This window comes from Giraffa tippelskirchi, chromosome 9 (assembly GCF_054371585.1).
Source record: "Giraffa tippelskirchi isolate mGirTip1 chromosome 9, T2T-mGirTip1v1.2.pri, whole genome shotgun sequence".
NCBI lineage: Eukaryota > Metazoa > Chordata > Mammalia > Artiodactyla > Giraffidae > Giraffa > Giraffa tippelskirchi.
The window spans coordinates 122,277,619-122,304,639 of NC_137283.1; the positions used below are offsets into that span (position 1 = coordinate 122,277,619).

At 37.9% G+C, this 27,021-nt stretch overlaps 1 long non-coding RNA gene across 2 annotated transcripts in view; it reads right to left on the bottom strand.

Moving 5' to 3' along the window:
• Positions 1 to 1,585: 1,585 nt before the first annotated feature.
• Positions 1,586 to 27,021, bottom strand: part of LOC145520255 (uncharacterized) — a 124,515-nt gene continuing 99,079 nt past the window's right edge. For both annotated transcript variants that reach the window (XR_014064345.1, XR_014064346.1), the window contains exons 4-10: positions 26,857 to 26,911; positions 25,150 to 25,315; positions 21,336 to 21,497; positions 18,483 to 18,646; positions 9,874 to 10,117; positions 8,973 to 9,125; positions 1,586 to 2,409 (exon numbers count right to left, since the gene is read on the bottom strand). This is a non-coding gene — a long non-coding RNA (uncharacterized LOC145520255). The remainder of the gene's footprint in view (positions 2,410 to 8,972; positions 9,126 to 9,873; positions 10,118 to 18,482; positions 18,647 to 21,335; positions 21,498 to 25,149; positions 25,316 to 26,856; positions 26,912 to 27,021) is intronic.

Consider the following 27,021-nt stretch of genomic DNA (forward strand, 5'->3'; position numbering starts at 1 on the left):
GAATTACTTTCACTTAAGCTGACAGAGGAAAAACAGTTTCCTCTTCAGAAAATCATGGAATAGGATCATATATGGCCATAACACAATTTTATTATAATTATAAAATGATGGTGTAGACTAACAGTTGAGGTCCAGTCAGGAAAACAAGAAATCTTATTTATTATTTGAACACACAAGTCAGTATATGAAATTGCTAACACTTATGCTAGAGAACTGAAACTATAAAAATACCAAGGTACCACAAAGACACTTGTCTGCTGGAAGTAGCCACCATCTCCAGGGCTGAGTAACAATGAGAAGAGGTGGATGGAGGGTCCTGAGAGCCATGTCCCTTGTACATCTGAGGGGTCTGAGGACTGGGGATAAATGCAGGCTGGAATCAACTGCCACTGCTGGGGTTAAGGGTTATTGCTAAGCCATCTATCAGGACCAGCCAGCAAAGAGGACAGAATAAGCCCTTTTTCCCCTCCACCCTTCCATGTTCTTTCTTATGACCCTACTGATGGAATCTGTTGATGAGCAGCTGACACTGTGGTTTGCAAGTTGTCCACCCTTGCATTAAAGTATAGAAGGATGGTTTTGGAGTTAAGAGAAAGAATAGCTCAATAACTGACACATTTATTACTGTTATTACTGTGAAATTCCTCAAATCTAAGGATTTAGATTTCATGATTTAAAAAATACTTTTAAAAAGTCAACTTTGTACATTATTTGTATACATTTTTATAAATTTTAGCATTCAATGATTTTTATTTATGGTAAAATATTACATAAAAAAGAAACATTTCATTTTTCCTTGATAGTTCTTAACCTGTGCTCAAGTTCCCTCTGGATTTCTCAACTTGAGGGGAAGTGACAATAGTGTTTCACATCCATGTTCACTTCTGTGCTCTTTCCCATCAAGATGGGCAGGTTGACTGGCTGGGCTGTGCCAAATGTCAAGTTTGTCAAGGAATGAGTGAGCAGTACATTCAAACTGTAAGCTGCTCCTCTTCTATCCATGAAAGGATTTATTGATCTGCATGTATTGTTATTGAATGACTAGTACAAATTTAAAGATTTATTTTTCTATTAATGCCATGTGCACCATTTATATTCAATTAAGGCATAATATTCATGTTTAGGTACTAATGAAAAGGTTTATATGTGGCAAAATACATGATTAGCTGAAATTTTTATTTTCCTATTCAGTCAGTATTGAAAATTTCTGTGAAATAGAATTACTTTTTCAAAGAAATTGATTTAATAAGTTCATACTGACAGTGACATTCATGGCAAATTTGAGACTGTCTCTTAAGTATACTTTGTCTTCATATAGCTAAAAAATATTCTAAGTAAGAAAAGTTTGAATAGAGTCTCAAGAACAATTGCTTCCCATGTAAAAGATCAGCTCAATTTATCAATTTCTATTCTGAATACTGGTGAATTTACCTGTTTGTAAGTGGGATCCTTAGTTAAAATTCCTAAATATTCTTAAAGCAGTACATATTTCTAAATGAGTGGGGTAAGAGGTTCTCTGGAGTTATATAGCATCTTGAGTACATTCAAGAAATTAGGAACATGATACTTGAGGAAATTTTATGACTTTTTTTGAAAGATACAAATTTATTAAAACAAGCAAAACATCACATTAACTTAGATGTCAAGGAGAATTTAGTACTGCAGGAAATCACCATATTTGTAGCATCACCAAAAGTAATTGCAAGACAAATAAGACAAACAGTGTGTTTCATATAAACCAGTCCACAAACTATTCATAGTACTGCTCTACATTTTCTATTCATATTTTCCCATTATTCATTTCCACCCCATTTTACTAAATCTCATAGATTTTTAAGGTATATTCTAAAATACCCTCACATGATATCTGTCACTTGTGAAAATATGACTGTTTATTTTTAATTTAAAATATTTTTATTGTAAAAGATAACATTTTATAGAAAAGTGTGCAAAACACATACAGTCCAATGAATAACCATAAAGCAATTACGTAATCTCCACCAACGTCGAGAAATTGACATTGCCATCTGGGGCCGGCAAGCTCCATGGACCTCAGTGATACCTGCTTCCTGTTGGTTCATGTCCTTATATGCGTTGGGGTAGATGTGCTTCCAACAAAAAGAATGAGGCAGAGGTGATGACGAGTCACTTCTGAGATTAGATTATATAAAGGATGTGGCTTCCCTCTTGGCATTCTCTCTCTCGTTCTCCACTGAAAGCACTCACAGTAATGCAAGTCACCCCCAAAGTCACCAGATGGCCCTGGGGAGAGACCCACATGAGTGAGCTTGGAAGCCGAATTCAGGGGCCAGTCAGAAGCCCTGAGTCTGGAAGAAGATACTTTAGCTCCAGTTGAGGCTTGAAAAGACTGTCCTGGCTGACACTTTAATCTCATCTGTAAGAATGATACTGAAACAGAGAGACCCAGGTAAATTGTGCTCTGATTCCTGATTTATAGAAACTAATAAACTGCTATGTTTCCAAGCAGTAGATACACCATCACTCAAAAGCCCTTCCTATTCCCTCCTACTCATTTCCCTTCTCTCCTACCTCGTCCCCCAAAGTAACCCATATTCCTACTGTTAATTTTTTTTAATTGGAGTATAGTTGATTTGACAATGTTGTGTTAGTTTCTGCTTTACAGCAATGTGAGTCAGTTACACAAATATTCACTACTTTTTAGATTCTTATTCCCATACAGGTCATTACAGAGTACTGCATAGAGTTCCCTGTGCTATGCAGTAAGTTCTTATCTATTTTATATATTATAGTGTACATATGTCAATCTTAATTTTCCAATTTATCCCTCCCCTGCCTTTCTTCCTTGATAACCATAGGTTTTCTATATCTAGGACTCAATTTCAGCTTTGGAAATGGTTCATTTGTACTATTTTTTTTTTTTGATTCCACATATAAGCAATATTATATAATATTTCTTTTTGCTGTCTGACATACTCCACTTAGTATGATAATCTTTAGGCCCATCCATGTTGCTGCAAATGACATTATTTTGTTGATTTTTATGGCTGAGTGCTTTTTCATTATATATATGTACCACATCTTCTTTATCCATTCATCTACCTGTTGATGGACATTTGGTTGCTTCCATGTCCTGGCTATTGTAAATAGTGCTTCAGTGAACACTGAGGTGAGTCTATCTTTTTGAATCATCGTTTTCTCAGGATATAAGCCCAGGAATGGAATTTGTGGGTCATACAGTAGTTCTATTTTTAGTGTTTTAGGGAACCTCCATAGCGGCTGAACCAATTTACATTCCCACCAACAGTGTAGGGAGAAGGCTCCCTTTTTCTCTACACCCTCTCCAGCATTTATGGTATGCAGATTTTTTGATGATGGCCATTCTGACTGGTGTGAGGTGATACCTAATTGTAGCTTGATTTGCATTTCTTAGTGATGTTGAGCATCTTTTCATGTGTTTGTTGACTATCTGTAGGTCTTTAAATCTTCTGCCCATTTTTTTATTGGGCTCTTCTTTTTACATTGAGCTGTTTGAGTGGTTTGTATATTTTTGGAGAGTAATTCCTTGCTGGTTGCTTCATTTTCAAATATATTCTTCTATCCTGTGGGATTTCTTTTCATTTTGTTGATCCATAGTCCTACTACTTTTAACACAATCTTTTTGATTTCTTGGCTTTTGAATGCTTATCTTTCCAACAATACAGATGATATTATTCTGTGTCTGGCATATCCTATGCTTCACATTATATTCATGAGATTTATTTTCATTAATCTATGGTTTCAGTTGGGGTTCTTATGGTTATTATTGTTAAAATTCTTATGTATATTGTTTAGTACTCAGATTTATTTCTCACTAGTATAAACCTTCAACTAGAATTTCTGTATAAAAAGTTGTCATTTTTCTAGTGTTTGTGAATCATCGCAAACTGTTTTCTGGTGGTTGTACTGATTTATAAACCCAACAGCAGTGTATTAGAGCTCCCACTGTCCCACATCCTCACCCAACTTTGCTATTTTAGTTTTCATATTTTAGCTCTTCTTCCATGGAAAGAGTGGTATCTCACGGTGTGTGTAACTTACATTTCCCTAATGACTAATGTGGTTGAGTCTTATATGACTTCAGTGCAGAGTCCTGCCACTTACTCTGTGGATTTGTCCTTTCCTTATCAATTTGTATGGATACAAACCCTTTCTTAGCTATATGTATTTAAATTCATACAAGCCATTTGTGGGGGGCAGGGGAGCTTGTGTTTCTATTCTTCAAATGGTGTCTTCTAATAAGCAGTTTTATTTTGATTTTTCAGTCTATTCTTTTTCCTCCCTTATTACTGCCATAACATATTTTACAAAAAATTTACCATTTATATCAGTATAGTTCAGTAGCATTAAGTATATTCATATTGTGTTACCATCACCATAAAAAAGCCTTCCTCAGTGATTAATGCAAAGAAATAGAGGAAAACTATAGAATGGGAAAGACTAGAGATTTCTTCAAGAAAATTAGAAATACCAAGGGAACATTTCATGCAAAGATGAGCTCAATAAAGGACAGAAATGGACCCAATAAAGGACTTAACAGAAGCAGAAGATATTAAGAAGAGGTGGCAAGAATACACAGAAGAACATATACAAAAAAGATCTTCATGACTCAGATAACCACAATGGTGTGATCACCACCTAGAGCCAGACATGTTGAATGCGAAGTCAAGTGGGACTTAGGAAACATGACTATAAACAAAGCTAGTGGATGTGATGGAATTCCAGTTGAGCTATTTCAAATCCTAAAAGATGATGCTGTGAAAGTGATGCACTCAATATGCCAACAAATCTGGAAAACTCAGCAGTGGCCACAGGACTGGAAAAGGTCAGTTTTCATTCCAATCCCAAAGAAAGGCAATGCCAAAGAATGCTCAAACTACCGCACAATTGCACTCATCTCACACGCTAGTAAAGTAATGCTCAAAATTCTCCAAGCCAGGCTTCAACAGTACATGAACCATGAACTTCCAGATGTTCAAGCTGGATTTAGAAAAGGCAGAAGAACCAGAGATAAAGTTACTAATATCCACTGGATCATAGAAAAAGCAAGAAAATACCAGAAAAAACATCCACTTTATTGATTATGCCAAAGCCTTTGACTGTGTGGATCACAACAAACTGGAAAATTCTTAAAGAGATGGGAATAACAGACCAACCACCTGACCTGCCTCCTGAGAAACCTGTATGCAGGTCAAGAAACAACAGTTAGAACAGGACATGGAACAACAGACTGGTTTCCAAATCAGGAAAGGAGTACGTCAAGGCTGCCCCCCTGCTTATTCAACTTATAGGCAGAGTACATCATGTGAAATGCCAGGCTGGCTGAAGCACAAGCTGGAAATCAAGATTGGTGGGAAAAATATAAATAACCTCAGAAACACAGATGACACCACTCTTATGGCAGAAAGTGAAGAAGAACTAAAGAGCCCCTTGATGAAAATGAAAGAGGAGAGTGAAAAAGTTGGCTTAAATCTCAACATTCAGAAAACTAAGATCATGACATCCGGTCCCATCACTTCATGGCAAAGAGATGGGGAAATAATGGAAACAGTGGCAGACTTTATTTTCTGGGCTCCAAAGTCACTGCAGATGGTGACTGCAGCCATGAAATTAAAAGACACTTGCTCCTTGGAAGAAAAGCTATGACCAACCTAGACAGCATGTTAAAATGCCTAGACGTTACTTTGCCAACAAAGGTCTGTCTAGTCAAAGCTATGATTTCTCCAGTAGTCATGTGTGGATGTGAGATTTGGACTATAAAGAAAGCTGAATGCTGAAGAATTATGTTTTTGAACTGTGGTGTTAGAGAAGACTCTTGAGAGTCCCTTGGACAGCAAGGAGATCCAACCAGTCAACCCTAAAGGAAATCAGTCCTGAATAGTCATTGGAAGGACTGATGCTGAAGCTGAAATGCCAATACTTTGGCCACCTGATGTGAAGAACTGACTCATTTGAAAAGACCCTGATGCTGGGAAAGATTGAAGGAAGGAGAAGGGGATGACAGAGAATGAGATGGTTGGATGGCATCACAGACTTGATGACATGATTTTGAGCAAGCTGTGGGAGTTGGGGATGGACAGGGAAGCCTGGTGTGCTGCAGACCTCAGGGTCACAAAGAGTCGGACACGACTGAGCAACTGAACTGAACTGAACCATTACTACCATCCATCTCCAGAACTTCTCATCTTCCCAAACTGAAACTTTGCACCTATTGAACAACTCCACACAACTCCCTTCCCCCAGTTCTGGCTTTTGTCTAGTTTGTGTTCTCTATGATTGTTCTAGTTTTTGTCTCTATGAATTTGACTTCTTTATGTATCTCATATGAGTAGAATAGCAATATTTATCCTTTTGCGTATGCTTATTTTACTTAGCATAATGTTAAGGTTCATAACATCAAGTTTCATCCATGTATGTCAAAATAACTATCTTCCTTTTTAAGGCTGAATAATATTCCATACATATATATACCACATTTTGTTTATCCATTCATCCAATAGTTGTTTGGGTTGTTTCTGCCTTTCAGCTCTTGGGAACAATGCTGCTATGAATGTGGGTGGGTGTACAAATGTCTGTTTGAGTTCCTGCTTTCACTTCTTTGGGGTATATTCCCAGAAGTAGAATTACCAGTAGTAGCAATTCCTTGTTTATTTTTCAATTGGAAGATAATTGCTTTATAATGTTAGTTTCTTCTGTACAATAAAGTGAATGAGTTAGTACTAGTCAGTTGTGTCTGACTCTTTGTGACCCCATAGACTGGGGCCCACCAGGCTCCTCTGTCCACAGAATTCTCCAGGCAAGAATACTGAAGTGGGTTGCCATTTCCTTCTCCAGGGGATCTTCCCGACCCAAGGATCGAACCTGCCTCTCTTGTGTCTCCTACATTGCAGGCGGGTTCTTAACCTGCTGAGCCATCAAGGAAGCCATATGAGAATGAGTTATATGTATACATATATTCTCTCCCTCTTGATCCCCCAGCTCCTGGCTCTAGGTCATCAGAGAGTACTAAGCTGAGCTCCCTGTGCTATACAGCAAGTTCCCACTAGCTATCAATTTTATGCATGGTAGTGTGTATATATATATATATATATATATATATATGTCAACCCTACTCTCCCAATTTGTCCCACTCTCCCCTCCCCTGGCCCCATGTCCCCATTTTGATTCTCTGTCAACATCACTATTCCTGCCCTACAAATAGGTTCATCTGTACCATTTTTCTAGACTCCATATGCATGTATTAATATTCAATATTTGTTTTTCTCTGACTTACTTCACTATGTATCACAGACTCCAGGTCTATTCTTTATGGTTATCACTTTAATATAAAAATTATTTCCCTTTCCCAAGGTCAAGATGATTTCCCTCTATTATCTTTTAAAACTTTATTGCCATAATTTTCATATTTTTCACTTTAACCCACCAGGAACTGGCTTATATGTAAGTGTGAGGCAAGTGCTAGATTTCATTTTTTCTCCTATGGGTATATAGTTGATACAAGATAACTCATTGAAAAGATAATCTTTGCCACTGGTATCATATATGTCATAAATCAAGTGACCATAAACAGGTGGTAGGTTTCTGGACTCTTGATTTCATTTTATTAGCCTACATATTGGCACCTATACCAATACATACTGTCTTAACTACAGTTTTTATAACAGTTATTGAGTTTCGGTATATGTTAGTGTACATTCTCCAATTTCATACTTCTTCCTCAATATTTGGTTTTCTTTTTTGCATTTCCATATTTATTTTTAATCTGTTTATCAATTTCTCCTAAAAAATACCCTTGAGGAATCTGGTTGGAATTGCATTAAATCCTTAGGTAAGCTCAGGAATGAAGAAGAAAATGGCAACCCACTCCAGTATTCTTGCCTGGAGAATCCCATGAAGAGAGGAACCTAGTGGGTTACAGTCCATGGGGTCACAAAAGTGTTGGACACAACTGAAGCAACTAAACAAACAAGCTCAGGAAAAATGGACAATGATACAATAATTAGTCTTCCAATGCAGTCCCTGGATTTTTAGGCACTTTATCTTTGGTCTTAGTTCTTTGGCCTCCAGCTCTGTGCAGTTTTAGAGTTTAAGACATACACTGCAGGAGAGAGCACCATATCTGAGATCTCTGAAACCTCTGATTCTTCTGTGTGACCCCTCCAATCTCTGTTGGTCACTCTGTCTGTCCTCCTAGTAGCAACCCTATGTGCAGGTTTACTTAGGAGTCTACATTTTGTCTCAAATCTACAACCAACAAATGCCTGCAAGGATGCTCAAGCCCTTAGCTCTTCTTCATAATGAATCCCCTCATTGGAATCCTACTCTTTTTAGTCTTTGTAGCTGCTGAAGTTCTCTGATGCCTTCAAGAAAATAATTTTGTAACTCTTATAGGTTTTCTGTTTTATAATTGTTTTGGTCTGCCTCAAAATGCTCCATCTTTCCCAAAAGTGAATCCCTTTGAGGATTTATGTTTGATTTAGACCATCAGCTGGAGTACTAGCAAGTGGTGATTATCTTAATCCAGTTACTGAGCCTGAGACAGTTTAAATTGAGAGTGTCAACCTTTGTTAGGGACAGGATATTTCTTATTTCTGGTTTCTCTTTTCTGGAGTGTATCTCTTGGAGGTTCTAATTCAAGTGATAGGGGTTTTCTAGAGTTTCTAATTTGGTTGTCTTTATTTGAATTTCTGTTCCTTAGAACTGTTAATTTATCAAAAGTTCTGCTCAGCTTGTCTCTAATAGAATCTATTGTATGTGTGTCTGTGCTCAGTCACTCAGTAATGTCTGACTCTGCAACCCCACAGACTGTAGCCCACCAGGCCCCTGGAATTTCCCAGGCAAGAACACTGGAGTGGGTTGTCATTTCCTACTCCAGTGTAGGAATCTATAGGTAGAATAGAATCTACAGATGCCTCTAAACCTAGGAAAAAAGTAGCCCCAAATACTGAGTTTACCTCTTGGAGTTTCTATCTCCTCCTGGTTGTTGGTCCCATAATTCTTCTTGCCTTGTTAGAACTCCGTGTTTCAAAGGGATTGTTCTTTATATGTTTTTCCTCAGCATTTCTAGTTCTCCCAATAAGGAAAATTAATATTACCTTGTGAAATTTCTGTAACAAAATGCAAAATCATAGAAACATTCATTAATGAGGTATTTTCCCAACAAAGAATTATCGATCTTTGGAGTTGGCAGAGTAAAGCAGTTTGACTTGGTTTGGAAGCACTTCATTTTGTTTCTGGTGGTGGTATTTTACTTGTTATGCTTTCAGCTATCATGCCAAAGATCTGCTCTGTAAGTTCAAGTATTTGGAATGAGTTTTACAGTTGAAAAATGGTAGCAAGAACACATTAAAATATAAGGGCTAACTCCTTTCTTAATTTTTGAAGTCCTATTTAGAGGTTTCATTGACTGGTCTTCTACCAGTTAAAAAAAAACTTGAACATTTTAGCATTGTACATACTTTGCATCTACAAAGTAGCTTATAAAAAATTATCAAATGTGCTCTCTAAGGATACAAAAGTACTCCCTTTTGCTGTCAGTAATACCTCAGTCCAGATTATACTGTTTTTATTGTTGAATATGAATGAACTATATGAATGTACATATACAGAACCATCAAAATCCATAATCTAAATATTTACAATCTCCCATTATTTCTGGGCATCACTATACTCTTGTTTAGTGTTTGCAACCTCACAACCTCTGCATCAAGTTAAGCTCCTATAGCTCATATGCTCAAAAGTAATCAATTTACCATAAAAATCAGCAGCTTAAAACAAGACACATTTGTTAGCTAAGTTACTTAAGTCAAGAATCCAGGATGAATTTTCTGGGTACTCAGCTTAAGGGTCTCTTACCAGTTGTAATCCCTGGGTCAGCTGGGATGTAGTCATCTCAAGGTTTAACTGGGGAAATATCCACTTCCAAGTTCACGTGGTTGGTGGCAAGATTCTCTTCTTTGCAAGCTGTTGGACTGAAGGCCTCAGTTTCTTACTGGTAGTTGGCCAGAGGGAATTCTCAGTTCCTTGCTGGTGGATCTTTCCAAGGAGTCAACTTGCTTCATGAATCCATGCAAACTGAGCAGGCAATAGAGGGAGTCTGCTGTTAAGACAAAAGTAACAATCTTATGTAAGCTACTTATAAAGTGACAGCCTAGCACTTACACTACCTTATGTTGGTTAGAATTTAGTTACTATGTTCAGCCCACACTCAACAAAAGGAGTTACACAAGGATTGGAATGTTAAAAAGCTATGGAGGAAAAATGACCAAAACTTCATATACATCTGGGACTCATGCTCTAGTTGTGTTCTGATCAATCTTCCAGAAGCAGCTCTCTGATCATATCATGAACCTGCCTAATAAACACAGCAAAGATCCGCTTGCCCACAGCCACCCACAATCAGACTCTGGTCTCATTTCCAATTTTTCTATTTTCTCTTACTGCTCATGAATTCCATGCTCTAACCAGTACTGTTAGTTGAATTCATGAAGTGCTTGCTCTGTATATTTGTTGTGTTGCTCCCCTGCCTGAAATAAAGGATCCTTCTCTTACCATTAAGTAAAGTTTTAGCCTGGAAAAAAAAGGGGAGGGGAGTTATGGAAGGCACATTGTTTTTCTCTTCAAATATGTAGAGAGAGCCCACCAATTATGCCAATGTTTAGAAGACTTAAAGGGCAGGATTTCAGGACCACCATCAAGGTGGTCCAACAGTGAAATGAACTGTGAGAACTGTGAAATGACAAACAGTGATTTTTTCCAATGTTTTGTGTGTTCAAATGAAGGAAAAAAAAATTGTCCATTATGGGGATAAAGAGATATTAGTGTTCAACAGAAGTTAAAATGAAAGGACTTCTGAGGCATCTTCCAACTCTTTCGATTCTGTGAATCTATGAATCTATATAAAGATAAAAAGCAAAACTATTCTCTTTGACATGCAAAAATGAGAAGTGATTTACACAATAAAATTTTAAAATAAATCATAATTGCTATTTAAATGGTAGGTATTGCTTAAACTCAGAAATCATTTTTTTTATATTTTCCCTCTTTCTAATTCATAGTTTTTGTAATAAACTATGGAATTACCTAACATTCCAAATTTTAAAATAAATAATTTCTGCACATTGATCATAAAGATAAATGTTTTATTTGTGTAAGAAGAAAGTGCCATTTAAATGCCCTTTTCCTATCAATTATGTTCCTAAGAATTTCCATAAAAACAATTTAGTCTACATTTTCACAAAATCTTTGGTTATTGTTCATTTTAGGTTTATTGATGACACTGAACTTCAGAAAAACATTGACCTTGTTTGAGAAAATTCACAGATGCAACAGCTGCCAAAAGTCTTATTGCTATCTCTCTGGGTAAGTTGGAGGAAGTGGTATTATGAATGATGCTATGAATCATCACATGGGTAAAGAGATGTCCAAAAGCACAACTTTCAACTTCAACAGTGAGACAGAGAGGAAGGCAGACAGCGATCAAGGGAACTGGTGATGTCTAGTCCTTAATGGAGCACCTGGTTAACAGTCCCTCTGGATGGTATCTAGTAGAAAAGAGATAATCTGTAGACAAAAACTAAAATGATTCTTTATTTTTAAAATTAATTTATTTTAATTAGAGGCTAATTACTTTACAATATTGTAGTGTTTTGTGTCATACAGTGTTTTTGACATGAATCAGCCATGGGTGTACACGTGTCCCCATCCTGAACCCGCCTCCTACCTCCTTCCCCATCCCATCCCTCAGGGTCATCCCAGTGTATGGCCCTGAGCGCCCTCTCTCATGCATCAAACCTGGACTGGTGATCTGTTTCACATATGGTAATACACATGTTTCAATGCTATTCTCTCTAATCATCCCAACCTTGCCTTCTCCCACAGAGTCCAAAAGTCTCTTCCTTACACCTGTGAGTCTTTTGCTGTCTTGCATATAAGGTCATCATTACCATCTTCCTAAATTCCATATATATGCGTTGATATACTGTATTAGTGTTTTTTCTTTCTGACTTACTTCACTCTGTATAATAGGCTCCAGTTTCATCCACCTCATTAGAACTGAGTCAAATGCATTCTTCTTAATAGCTTCTTTCTCAAGACTACATTGGCTATTCGAAGTATTTTGTATTTCTATACAAATTGTGAAATTATTTGTTCTAGTTCTCTGAAAAATACCATTGGTAGCTTGATAGGGATTGCATTGAATCTATAGATTGCTTTGGGTAGTTACACTCATTTTCACTACATTGATTCTTCCGATCCATGAACATGGTATATTTCTCTGTTTATCTGCTGCTGCTGCTAAGTCGCTTCAGTCATGTCTGACTCTGTGCAATCCCATAGACAGCAGCCCACCAGGCTCCCCCGTCCCTGGGATTCTCCAGGCAAGAACACTGGAGTGGGTTGCCATTTCCTTCTCCAATGCGGGAAAGTGAAAGTTGAAAGTGAAGTTGCTCAGTCGTGTCTGACTCTTAGCGACCCCACAGACTGCAGCCTACCAGGATCCTCCGTCCATGGCAAGAGTACTAGAGTGAGTCGCCATTGCCTTCTCCGTGTCTATCTGTGTCATCTTTGATTTCTTCCATCAGTGTTTTATAGTTTTCTATACATAGGTCTCTTGTATCTTTAGGTAGATTTATTCCTAAGTATTTTATTCTTTTTATTGCAATGGTAAATGGAATTGTTTCCTTAATTTCTCTTTCTCATTGTTAGTGTATAGGAATGCAAGGGATTTCTGTGTATTAATTTTATATCCTGCAATTTTACTATATTCATTGATTAGCTCTAGTAATTTTCTGGTAGTGTCTTTAGGGTTTTCTATGTAGAGGATCATGTCATCTGCAAACAGTGAGTTTTACTTCTTCTTTTCCAATCTGGATTCCTGTTATTTCTTTTTCTTTTCTGATTGCTGTGGCTAAAACTTCCAAATCTATGTTGAATAGTAATGGTGAGAGTGGGCACCCTTGTCTTGTTCCTGACTGGGGGAAATGCTTTCAATTTTTCACCATTGAGGATAATGTTTGCTGTGGGTTTGTCATGTTGAGGTATGTTCCTTCTATTCCTGCTTTCTCGAGGGTTTTTTTTTACCAAAAATGGATGCTGAATTTTGTCAAAGGCTTTCTCTACATCTATTGAGATAATCATATGGTTTTTATCTTTCAGTTTGTTAATGTGGTGTATTACATTGATTGATTTGTGAATATTGCAGAATCCTTGAATTCCTGGAATAAAGCCCACTTAGTCATGATGTATGATCCTTTTAATATGTTGTTGGATTCTGTTTTCTAGAATTTTGTTAAGGATTTTTGCATCTATGTTCATCAGTGATATTGGCCTGTAGTTTTGTTTTTTTTTTTTTTTTTTGTGGCATCTCTGTTTGGTTTTGGTATTAGGGTGATGGTGTTGTCATAGAATGAGTTTGGCAGTTTACCTTGCTCTGCAATTTTCTGGGAGAGATTGAGTAGGATACGTGTTAGCTCTTCTCTAAATTTTTGGCAGAATCCACCTGTGAAGCCATCTGGTCCTGGGCTTTTGTTTGTTGGAAGATTTTTGATTACAGTTTTGATTTCCATGCTTGTGATGGGTCTGTTAAGATTTTCTATTTCTTCCTGTTCAGTTTTGGAAGGTTATAGTTTTCTAAGCATTCTTCCATTTCTTCCAAGTTGTCCATTTTATTGGCATATAGTTTCTGATAGTAGTCTCTTATGATCCTTTGTATTTCTGTGTTGTCTGTTGTGATTTCTCCATTTTCATTTCTAATTTTGCTGATTTGATTTTTCTCCCTTTTTTTCTTGATCAGTCTGGCTAATGGCTTGTCAATCTTATTTATCTTCTCAAAGAACCAGCTTTTAGCTTTGTTGATTTTTGCTATAGTCTCCTTTGTTTCTTTTGCATTTATTTCTGCCCTAATTTTTATGATTTCTTTCCTTCTACTAACCCTGGGGTTCTTCATATCTTCTTTTTCTAGTTGCTTTAGATGTAAAGTTAGGCTATTTATTTGATTTTTCTCTTGTTTCTTGAGGTGAAGCTTGCATTGCTATGAACATTCCCCTTAGCCCTGGTTTTACTGAATCCCATAGCTTTTGGATTGTCGTATTTTCATTTTCATTCATTTTTATGTATATTTTGATTTCTTTTGTGATATGGTTATTCAGAAGCGTGTTGTTTAGCCTCCACCTGTTTGTAGTTTTAGTTTTTTTTCCCCTATACTTGACATCTTATCTTACTGCATTGTGATCAGAAAAGATGCTTGAAATGTTTTCAATTCTTTTAAATTTACCAAGGTTAGATTTATGGCCCAAGATGTGGTCTATCCTGGAGAATGTCCATGTGCACTTGGGAAAAAGGTGAAATTCATTGTTTTTGGGTGAAATGTCCTATAGATATCAATTAGGTCTAATCGGTCCATTGCATCATTTAAAGTTTGTGTTTCCTTGCAAATTTTCTGTTTAGTTGATCTATCCATAGGTGTGAGTGGGATATTAAAATCTCCCACTATGATTGTGTTACTGTTAATTTCCCCTTTCATACTTGTTAGCATTTGCCTTATATATTGTGACGCTCCTATATTGGGTGGATATATATTTCTAAATGTTATATCTTCTTGGATTGATCCTTTGATCATTATGTCGTGTCCTTCTTTGTCTCTTTCCACAGCCTTTATTTCAAAGTCTATTTTATCTGATATGAGTATTGCTACTCCTGCTTTCTTTTGTCTCAATTTGCATGAAATATCTTTTTTCAGCCCTTCACTTTCAGTCTGTATGTGTCCCTTGTTTTGAGGTGGGTCTCTTGTAGACAGCATATATAGGGGTCTTATTTTTGTATCCATTCAGCTAGTCTTTGTCTTTTGCTTGGGGCATTCGACCCATTTACATTTAAGGTAATTATTGATAAGTATGATCCCTTTGCCATTTACTTTGTTGTTCTGGGTTCGAGTTTATAAACCTTTTCTGTGTTTCCTGTCTAGAGAAGATCCTTTAGCATTTGTTGAAGAGCTGGCTTGGTGGTGCTGAATTCTGTCAGCTTTTGCTTCTCTGTAAAGCTTTTGATTTCTCCTTCATATTTGAATGAGATCCTTGCTGGGTATAGTAATCTGGGTTATAGGTTTTTCTCTTTCATCACTTTAAGTATATCCTGCCATTCCCTTCTGGCCTGAAGAGTTTCTATTGAAAGATCAGCTGTTATCCTTATGGGAATCCCCTTGTGTGTTATTTGTTGCTTTTCCCTTGCTGCTTTTAATATTTGCTCTTTGTGTTTAATCTTCGTTAATTTGATTAATATGTGTCTTTGGGTGTTTCGCCTTGTGTTTATCCTGTTTGGGACTCGCTGGGTTTCTTGAACTTGGGTAGCTATTTCCTTCCCCATTTTAGGGACGTTTTCAACTATTATCTCCTCAAGTATTTTCTCATGGCCTTTCTTTTTGTCTTCTGCTGGGACTCCTATGATTCAAATGTTGGAGTGTTTAACATTGTCCCAGAGGTCTCTGAGGTTGTCCTCATTTCTTTTAATTCTTTTTTCTTTTTACCTCTCTGCTTCATTTATTTCCACTATTCTATCTTCCAACTCACTTTTCCTATCTTCTGCCTTAATGATTCTACTGGTGGTTCCCTCCAGAGTGCTTTGGATCTCAGTGTTGCATTATTCATTATTGATTGACTCTTTTTTATTTCTTCTAGGTCCTTGTTAAACATTTCTTGCATCTTCTCAATCCTTGTCTCTAGTCTATTTATCTGTAACTCCATTTTGTTTTTAAGATTTTGGATCATCTTTACTGTCATTATTCTGAATTCTTGTTCAGGTAGACTCCCTACCTCCTCCTTTGTTTGGTTTGGTCGGCATTTATCCTGTTCCTTTACCTGCTGAATATTTATCTGCCTTTTCATTTTGTTTAGATTGCTGTGTTTGGGGTGGCCTTTCTGTATGCTGGAAGTTGGTGGTTTCTCTTTATTGTGGAGGTTGCTCCCTGTGGGTGTGTTTGGACTAGTGCCTTGTCAAGGTTTCCTGGTTAGGCAAGCTTGCATCAGTGTTCTGGTGGGTGAAGCTGGATCTCTTCTCTCTCGAGTGAAATGAAGTGTCCAGTAGTGAGTTTTGAGGTGTCTATGGGTTTGGTGTGACTTTGGGCAGCCTGTATTCTAATGCTCAGGGCTATGTTCCTGCATTGCTGGAGAATTAGCATGGTATGTCTTGCTCTGGAACTTGCTGGCTCTTGGGTGGAGCGTGGTTTCAGTGTAGGTATGGAGGCTTTTGGAAGAGCTCTTTTCAATGAATGTTCCCTGGAGGCAGGAGTTTTCTGGTGTTTTTAAGTTTTGGATTTAAGCCTCCTGCCTCTGGCTTTCAGTCTTACAGTAGCCTCAAGGCTTCTCCAACCATACAGCACTGATGATAAACAGTCTAGGTTAATGGTGAAAAGATTCTCCACAGCGAGAGATACCCAGAGAGGATTAGAGTTACATGGAGAACAGAAGAGGGAAGAGGGAAATAGAGGTGACCAGGGGGAGAAAAGGGAGAATCAAAAGGGGAGAGAGCAATCAGGCCAGTAATCACACCCTTAAGTAAAAATGGGTACTGAAGATTAGATTCTTAAAGGTAAAAAATTGATAAATACCAAAAAGCAAAGATTGAAAATCTAGAGTAGAGGTTAGACACTCAAAAATACAATATTAAAAATATAAAACAAAATCAATCACAAAAATTATAAAAAAATATATATGAAATTTGCTTAAAAAAAATTTTTTTTTTGCAAGGTAATAGTAGGTTATAAGTTGGAGAGGGAAATGGCAACCCACTCCAGTATTCTTGCCTGGAGAATCTTGTGGATGGAGGAGCCTGGTGGGCTGCTGTCCATAGGGTCACATAGAGTTGGACATGATTGAAGAGACTTAGCATGCATGCATGCGTTGGAGAAGGAAATGGCAACCCACTCCAGTATTCTTGCCTGGAGAATCCCAGGGACAGAGGAGCCTGGTGGGCTTCCATCCATGGGGTCACAAAGTCAGACACTACTGAAGTGTCTTAGCAGTAGCAGCAGCTGCAGTAGGTTATAAAAATGAAAATTAAAGGAGTAACAAAGAACTTAAAAATTAAAAAAAAAAATTTTTAACTTAAAAATGATAATAGTAAAAATACATCTAGGAATTTCTCTGGAGCTGTTGAGGGCAGTGTGGGGTCAATTCAGTTTTAGATAGTTCCTTGTTCCAGCTTATACTTCTCAAGGTCTATAGGTCCCTTCCAATGCACAGTCAATGCTAACTATAGGGTTTTAGCCTGTTGCATCTGTCACTTCCACAGCGGTTCCCTCTTTATTTTGGCTTCCTCTGTTTGCAAGTCTCTTCAGTGTCTAATTTCCACCATGACACAAGGGGCGAAGGTGGTCTCTTATTTAGGCTCACTTGTTCAGTTGTGCTGTGGGGAGGGAGGAACACTGCAAACAAATATCACTGGCATGTGTGGGGAATGCTCGCAGTCTATGGACCACACTGGGTTTGCCCCAGCTCATGGCACATGTGCTTTCCCAGTCTACACTGATCAGGCTCCAGGTTGCTCTGCAGGGGAACTGTTCAAAGTGGACCCTGGGGTTCATGCACTTCCCAGGTCTAAGCTGCTCAGGTTCAGGTTCTCGGGTACTCCACAAAGGCACAGACTCAGTTGGGCGTGTGTTTTGTGCCCTTCCCACGTCCAAGGAGCTTAGGCAACCAGGTGCTTGGTGAGCACACTGTCCTAGGTGGGCTTTGCATCTTAATCACCTCCCTGGTCCCAGCTGCTTGGTTTCTTGGGTGTGCCACAAAAGCGCCATCTCAGGTGTGCCATGTGTCTCCTCTGGGGAGCTGATCTCTGGCTGCAACCCTCCTGGCAGATGTCAACCATCCAGGATCCCAGGAAGACTTGGTTAGTAACTGGGAGCCTGCTCACAGTTTGGTGGAGGATGCCATCTCTGGGGCCAAGATTGCTCCTTGCCTTCCGGCTCTGGCTGTCACCCGCCTGCCTCTCTGGCTCCAGCGGGGGGATGGGCTGGTCCGCAGCCGGCTAACTCTCCTTTGGTATTTGCTCAATTCTTTGTTCTGTGAGCAGGCCAGGCTGCCCCTTAGGTTAGAGCTTTTTGTGGGAAAGTTCTCCCTCTCTCTCTGGCTATCCCACAGTTTGGGTTGCTACCTCATGTTAGCTCCCTCAGATTGTCCTCAGGGCATTTAGGCCCAGTTCTTACCCTAAGGCTGCAACCTGCGCCTCCCTGTTCAGCCCCCACTCACTGGTGGCTGATGCGAGCGTCTGGGCTACTTCGCCACCAATTTTTTTTTTTTTTCCTCTCCTGGTTATGTTGCCCTCTGAGATTCCAAAACTCCTCACAGGTCTGCTGGTGAGAGGGTTTCCTGGTGTTTGGAAACTTCTCCTCCTTTACAACTCCCTCCCCGGGATGGGTCTCTGTCCCTAACTCTTTTGTCTCTCTTTTTGTCTTTTATATTTTGTCCTACCTCCTTTCAAAGAGAATGGGCTGCCTTTCTTGGTGCCTGGTGTCCTTCGCCAGTGTTCAGAAGTTGTTTTGTGGAAGTTGCTCATCATTCAAATGATCTTTTGATGCATTTGTGGGGGAGACAGTGGTCTCCTCATCCTCTTCCTCTGCCATCTTCCCAAAGATCTGAAATGATTTTTTAAAAGAGAAAATTTGGCATTTACTTGTATTTTACTTTCTCTGCAATGTGATGTGTGAAGACAGGACCTGCCTGATTTTTATGGCATGGCCTAGTAACAACCATCACAGACAAACACTGACATAAATGTTTGCTTAATGAATCAGTTATTAAGTGAATGAATACAATGATACATGAGACTCAAACGGGGTCCCAGTGTACTGATGAACTGTACTTAGAACTTCAGATTCTGCTGAGTTGTTTGTTGTCCTCCATGAACAAATTATGTATCACAAAAACCAGGATTCTTGAGTAAGACAACACTAATGTACACTAACTCCCTGATGATGTAAATAGACATGGCTGTGCAGTTTCTGTCACATAGATGATGTCATTCAAGACAAATAAGCCAGACAATAGACAATGAATTGGACTACTGCATAAATTTGCTATTATGGCCATAAAAAGATGGGACATACTCTCTTGTATAGGTGAGGGTGAAATTTCCTTTAAGATATATGGGAAGAAGTTTATTCTGGCACCTATGGCAGTGGATTTTAGATTAGGGAAAGAAAGTCTCCTGGTCTTCCCAGGGCCTCAAGTAGATCTGACTCTGAGATACAGGAAGGGAAGAACTGCCTTAGCCTCAGGAAGTGGGGCGAGGAGTAAGAGAGAAAGGCCATAAGGAGTATTTTCAACAACCTGCACAGTTGTTGAAAATACTTTTTTTTTTTTTGCATAGACCTACTTTGTCAAAGCTTGCTAAAAATATCATTACAGTTTGCAGTGTGGAGCCCATTGGCTGGCCATGGAGCATCGGTGAGGTCAGTGCCAAGGTTCGGGGCGGGGGGGCAAATGCAGCATATAGTGCAAGCGGGGCAGGACGCACGCAGCCAGACCCTCCACCCAGACACACACAGAACGGCATTTGTTGGAGGAATTTGTGAGACGTTATCTCTACCCTCAGAGCTCCAGGACTAATGCATCTTTCCTCCACCTTAAACCACTGGTGAATATTTCCTGGAACGAAAGAAAGACACAGTGTGGTGGAGCAGCTAGGTGGAGACAAAATAGTGGAGTAGAAAGATGAGGTCACCTTTTACAGAAATACCAAAATCACAACTAACTACAGAATAACTGCCAACCAGTAAATAAATCAACAAATAAACCCTACATCCAAAGACAAAGCAGAATCCATAGAAGTACAAATGGGCGTAATCCTGATAAAATCAAATCCTATACCTGCCAGGGATAACCTGGCATCTTTTAAGAAGCTAAAAATTGATAAACCTGTAGACAGACTCATCAAGAAAAAGAGGGAGAGAGCTCAAATCAATAACATTAGAAATTAAAAAATTACAGTGGACAATGCAGAAATACAAAGGATCATAAGAGACTATTACAAGTAGTTTTATGGCAATAAATTGGGCAACTTAGAAGAAATACACAAATTCTTAGAAAGGTACAACCTTCCAGTACTGCACCAGGAAGAAACAAAAAGTTTGAACAGACTAATCACAAGTACTGAAACTGAAACTGATTAAAAACTCCCAAACAAAAATCCAGGGCTAAATGTCTTCACAGGTGAATTCTATCAATCACTTATTATTCTGAAACTGTTCCAAAAAATTACAGAGGAAGAATGGGTGGAAGACCTAGACAGACATTTCTCCACAGAAGACATACAGATGGCCAGGAGGCACATGAAAAGATGCTCAAAGCCCAGAGGTAAACCCATGTACCTATGGTCAACTAATCTATGACAAAACAGGTCAGAATATATAATGAAGGAAAGGGTGTCTCTTCAATAAACGGTTCTGGGAAAACAAGACAGCTACATGTAAAAAAATAAAATTTGAACATTTTTAACACCATATACAAAAATAAACTCAAAATGGATTAAAGACCTGATGTAAGACTTGATGCTATAAAATGTGAAAACAAAACAGTCTTTGACATAAATCACAGGAATATCTTTTTTAACCTGTCTTCTAGAGTAATGGAAATAAAATTAAATATGGGACCTAATAAAACTTATGGGACCTAATAAAACTTATGAGCTTTTATACACAACAAAGGAAACCATAAACAAAATGAAAGACAACCCAAAGAAAGGGAGAAAATATTTGCAAACAATGCAACCTACAAGAGATTAATCCCCAAAATTTACAAACAGCTCATGCAGCTCAGTATAAAAAAAATAATAAAAAATGGGCAGAAGACCTAAACAAACATTTCTCCGAAGAAGATACGCAGACAGCCAAGAGGCACATGAAAAGTTGCACAACATCACTAATTAGTAGAGCAATGCAAATCAAAATTACAATAAGGTATCACCTCACACCAGTCAGAATGGCCATCATCAAAGAGTCTACATGGGAGTTCCCTGGTGGCCTACTATTAGGATTTCAGACTCACAGCTGTGGCTTGGGTTTGATCCCTGGTTGGAGAACTGAGACCAACCCCTACAAGCCATGTGGCATGGTCAAAAAAGAGTCTACAAACAATAAATGCTGCAGAGAGTGTGGAGAAAAGGGAACCCTCCTACACTGTTGATGGAAATATAAATTGGTAAAACCATTAGGGAGAACAGTATGGAGATTCCTTTAAAAACTAAAAACAGAGCTACTCTATGATCCAACAATCCCACTACTGGGCATATATAGAGAAAACCATGGTTTAAAAGCATAGACTCACCTGAATGTTCAGTGTAGTGCTGTTTTAAATAGCCAAGACATGGATGCAACCACATTTCCACTGACAGATGAATGGATAAAGGTGTGGTACATATATACAAAGGAATATTACTCAGCCATTAAAAGAAATGAAGTAACGCCATTTGCAGCAACATCGATGGACCTGGAGATTATCATATTAAGTCAAGTCAGACAGACAAATATCATATGATATTGTTTATATGCAGAATCTGAAAAATGACTCAAATGAACCTATTTACAAAACAGAAACAGACTCACAGACTTAGAAAACAAACTTGTGGTTTCAAGGGGGGAAGGATGGGGAGGACAGATTGGGGGTTAGGGATTGATATGTACACACTGCTATATTTAAAATAGATAATAAACAAGTACCTATACTATATAGCACTTGGAATACTGTTCAATATTCTATAATAACCTGAATGGGAAAAGAATTTGAATAAGGATATATGAATATGTAACTGAATCATTTTGCTGTACACCTGAAACTAATACAACGTTTTTAATCAATTCAACTTCAATATAAAATAAACATTTTTTAATGTATTAACAAAAAAAAATTGCAATGTGAACTCTGCCTTATATTTGGGAAGAAGTGAACACATTCTTGAGTGTCCCAGTCACAGTGGCAAGACAGTTATCAGAAAGGGGAGGGGGCAGGGCAGCCAACAGAAACAGCCCAGTTTCTTGTAAAGTGTGGAAAGCCAGAGGAAAAAGTCCCTGAAAAATGCCTGAAAAGATTCTGAAGACATTTAGAAAGCGGTCATTTGGTAACAAGGTACTTCATCTGTAAAATGGGGCAATAATACTTGTCTCTGCTTCCCTCTGGGAAAGTTATGAAATGTAAAATAATTCATGACTGTGATGCGTTTGAACACCTTGGAAGAAATATGATATATAAGCATATGATATCATGATTACCTCCATAATAAAATATTAAAATAACAATAATATGTGTATTTTCAACACCTGCAGTTATATATGAAACATGTAACTCTTTTTATTGTTTTCTATCTAATTCACTGCACCTGCATTAAAAAATGCACCCCAATGGTCCAATTTTTAAAAATATATAAAATTTAGACAGGTACTTACTCTTTTATTCACCCCATTGTGCCTAGGTCTCACAGAACATATTTTAAATAATATACTACCACAGAGAGACCACTTCAATACAAATCTCCAAAGTGTGGGTTAGTTAAAAAAATACTTTTAAAGGAAAACATCTGGCACCTCATAAATATATGTCACCTTTCATCAAGGGTTTCTCAAACTCTCTTCATATATATTACACTTATAAGCATTATTAATTCAGCATATTGTACATTGGTTTGAAAGTAGTCCCAAAGCAGAATTACATATGTAAAATATGTGCTGTAATATCTAGGCCCATGCAGCTCATAAAGAACATTAACCATGATGCTAAATCCTTTTGATTTAATGTGTTCTGTTAGCTAACAGGGGTGATTTTTTAAAGCACAGATACAAGAAAATACTCCAGTTAAGCTTAAAGACAGCTATTTATTCTGACTAATTTTTTTTCTCTTTTGTGACGTTTAGCAAATTATTCTAGGCTTACATTTAGCTTGTGTCAAAAATATGTCTGAAATACTTTACTGTGGTTTATCTCTCCATCTAAAAAAATTTTTCAGAGGTGACTTGCCTTTACAAAGGCTGAATCTGAAACACCTAACTAGTATTTCTCCTTTTTTCAGAGGATACTGTAAAAAAGAATATTCGTTAATGCCCTTTGGCAATTTTTCCTGTCATTAATGATCTTACTGTGAAGTTATTTGATGTACTTCAGTTTTTGTGTTTTTTTCTGTACAAGTAAATGCCAATTCCTCTTGCTGTGTCTTTAATGATGCTGGAGAAAACACAATCAGGTTTATTGTTATATTTTCATAATGATGCATATATTTAGTTCATAAATCTTATTACTGGCAAAATAACAACACTCCTTTAGCTGTTTCTGACAAATTAGAGGCATTTTTCTTTTTGTATTTTCATATTTCTCTCAACCCATTCAAGAAATGAATGCCACAAAATGGGCAGAGTTAAAGCTAAAAGTTGTGAAGTTTTGTGGCCTGAAAGACTAAAGGGGCTGTTTACCTTACTCATATCCCTGGTGCCTCATCTAAAACTATTGACTTTCAGGGACTATGTTAGGCAGTGGAGATATAGTGACAAAACAGAATTTCTAACCATATAGAGCTTTCAACATAAAAGAGAGCACAGAATAAGTAAACAAATAGTTAAATACCTTAAAATTGTTTAAGTGCTCCAAGGGAAAAGTATGAATGGATCTGCCTCAGAATTAAAAGAAAGGACTTTCTTTGGATGGTCAAAGATACCTTCTCTTAATACCTGATGTTAAGGGTATCATGCTGATATCTTGATTAAATAATGAATGAGACATACATTTAACTTCCTTCTCAAAATCATATTAAAATGACTATCTGAATATACAATATATACAGAGAAAATTTTGTATCCAGCATTAGAAAACATGGAAGAATAACCATCTCACACCAGGAACTTCAGGGAAATTCTCTACACAAGGAGAATCTGCACAGACAACTTCTTGTCTGCATGCAAATTAATACCTTGCTTGGGAAATAAGTGAAGAGATCCCAAAAGAACTCACTAGCAGCAACTTGCAGAAAAACTGGGTATCAGGACAGTAAGATAGCAATTTGTGATTCCATCAGAATTTCAGTTAAGTGCCCAATTCCTGTCTGCCTTACACATCTGATCCCACGGCACTCACTCATGGTGTATCCTGGGAAGTGCCCCTGCTAAATAATAGCTGGCATGGTAAACACAGAAAGGTGGTCTTTGAGTGGAGAGAGGCTCCCACTGCAAAGCCCATCACATTGGTTTCTCTCTAGATACCTCTGGAAATGGAGCTCTGAACTGACAAAGTAAAACTATGATACATGGGAACTTTATTCTTATCCATTCATTTCAGCTTGAAAGACTCAGTCTCACAACCTCTGACAGGTCCCATTTCACACCAGAGCAGAATGATCCAAGAGAGTTCTCTATAAGGAGAAACTAGTATAAAAAAATCACTGGCCATAAGAAATTACATGGAAGTTCAAAAGAGTGTAACTCAGAAGAGCCGTCAGAACAGTTGTTTTCTGACAAAATCCTAAACATTTTGAAAGTATATTTAATCAATGTCTCTTTATAGGAGTCAAGGCAACAGTGCAGACAACCACAGGGAAAATATGAACCAGAAGAAACTACACAGAGAACAATACAATCACTAAATTAGAAACCTTAGTGAAGCAGATATTAGCAGATTGAAAAGGCAGAAGCTATTATAAATTACCCTCCAATTAAAATAAATAAATTTAAGAAAAAAGAAAAGGCAGAACTAATAAAACAAAGTTTCACTGTGAGCCACTCTTCTTGGCACAGTGGATACAGAAATGAAGAGGATGAAGCCCTTCTTTCCATGGACTGTATGTTCCATTGGGGAAAGACAGGCAGAGACACAATGAGCAATTAAACATCTGCTTTACTGGAAGATGACTCATGTAATCGAAAATATATTATAAAAAAAAAAAAGGAGAGGGAGTAGAGAGCAAGGATGACAGTGAAGTTGCAGTTTACAGTGCAGGAGGTCAAAGAAGTCCTCACTGAGAAAGCGACACTAGAAAGACTTGGTGTTGTAGAAGAGACTCTGTGACTTCTGCAGCCAAGCTGTGAAAGACATGGAGGCTTCTGTCTTGATTTCTTAGTTCAGTCTCTAGGGAGAGCCAGCGTCATGGCATGAGGATACTCACTCAGCCCATGAAGAGGCTATCATGGAGAAGAAATGATGTTTCCCACCAATAGCCAATACCAACTTGCCACACATGTGAGCAGTCGCTTTGGAAGTGAATCTCCCAGGCCCAGTAAATACATGCATACACCGGATGGATGCAGTTCCAGCCAATATCTTGCTGTATCCTGTAAGAAAGCAAGATAGAATTTCTCAGCCAAGATGCCCTAGAATTCTGGAGCCAAAGAATCTCTGAAAGCTAATATTTAAAATTTTAAATCACTAAGTTTCAGGGATAATTTGCTAGGCAGCAGTAGATAATCAACACACATGCCGATATCCAGAGGAAGAACATCCAGAAAGATAACCAGAAAGAACAGCAAGGGTTAGTCTCTGAGATAAGAATATGCCTGGTGTGTTGAAGAAGCAAAAGGAGGCCAAAGTAGCTGTATCTGAGTAAGGAAAAAGAGAACTGGAGTTAAGTGAAGAGGTAGGAGCCAGATGTATAGGACTCAGTAAGCCATGGAGAGGACTTTGGGTTTTATGTTGAAAAAGATGAAGAGCAAATTTTAAACTCAGAAGTGACATAACCTGATTTAGAGTTTAAAACAGTCACTCTGGCTGAGGCTCTGAATACACTGCTGTTGGGTAAGTGGGTGGGTGGGTGAGGGGAGTATGGTGGAAGAGACAGTGAACAAGTCTTGAAGTAGAGATTAGTTAGGAGATTATAGTAACAATCCAGGCACAAATGATAGTGACTTATACCAGACTGGGACAGTTTCCCAGGTGGCTCAGTGGTAAACAATCTGCCTGCCAATGTAGGAGACGCAGGAGATGTGGGTTCAATCCCTAGGTTGGGAAGATCCCCTGGAGGAGGAAATGACAACCCACTCCTGTATTCTTTCTGGGAAAATCCCATGAGCAGAGGATCCTGGTAGGCTACAGTCCATAGAGTCACAAAGAGTTGGATATGACTGAGCACGTACACACACACAGTACCAGTGGAAGTGGTAGAAAGTGGAAAGATTTTGGACAAATATTGAAGAGAAGTCAAGAATTAGATGTAGGGTGAACAAAAAAGAATATATGATAACTCCTACATTTTTATCCTTAACAAGTAGAGTAACAGCATTAAATCTGAAAGATAATCATAAAGGACTATCTATAATATTTATTAAGGAAACTACAGGATAATGGGACAAACAAGTAGGTTAGAAAAAGACTATACTTCTATAAATAAAAATTTTAGTTTGAAATTAAAATTTTTTCCATAAAAAGCATACAGAAGTGAAAAGTATTAATGATTAGAAAAAAAATGGATGTAGTACAATAATACAGAATATAGCATAGACAGCTATATAGATAGTCTATGATAATCTATTGCAGATAATATGAGAGATTTTATGATATAAGGAGGATCTGACATGAATCCAAGGCTGGTAGTTCCATAACATCTAGTAAAGTATTGGTAACATGGTAACTCTCAATAAATATTTACATATTTACTGAATTAATGATAATGCTAGGAAAAAAGTGTCAAGAGAAATTCCTATAGCAGCATAGGAATTTCTAGCTCTACTCCAACAAAAACATCAATTTTATTAACTATGTGCATTCAAAAATATGTTCATAAGAGTGGAAAATTAAAGGTGAGGGATTACAGAACTGGGGTAAAGCACAAAAATAAAATATGAAATGAGAAAGGTTAAGAAGCATATATTCACACTACCTCCATCATCCTTTTCCCAAGCCTGGGCAGCCCGGTGTGGACAAAGATACGGTCCCTGTGGGAAACAGAGAGTGAGGCAAGCACTTGACTTTACCATGGAGCCCAGAATAGACCTAACCCAATTCCAGGCTGACCCCTGGACCTTAGGTGTCTCTTTGCATGCGT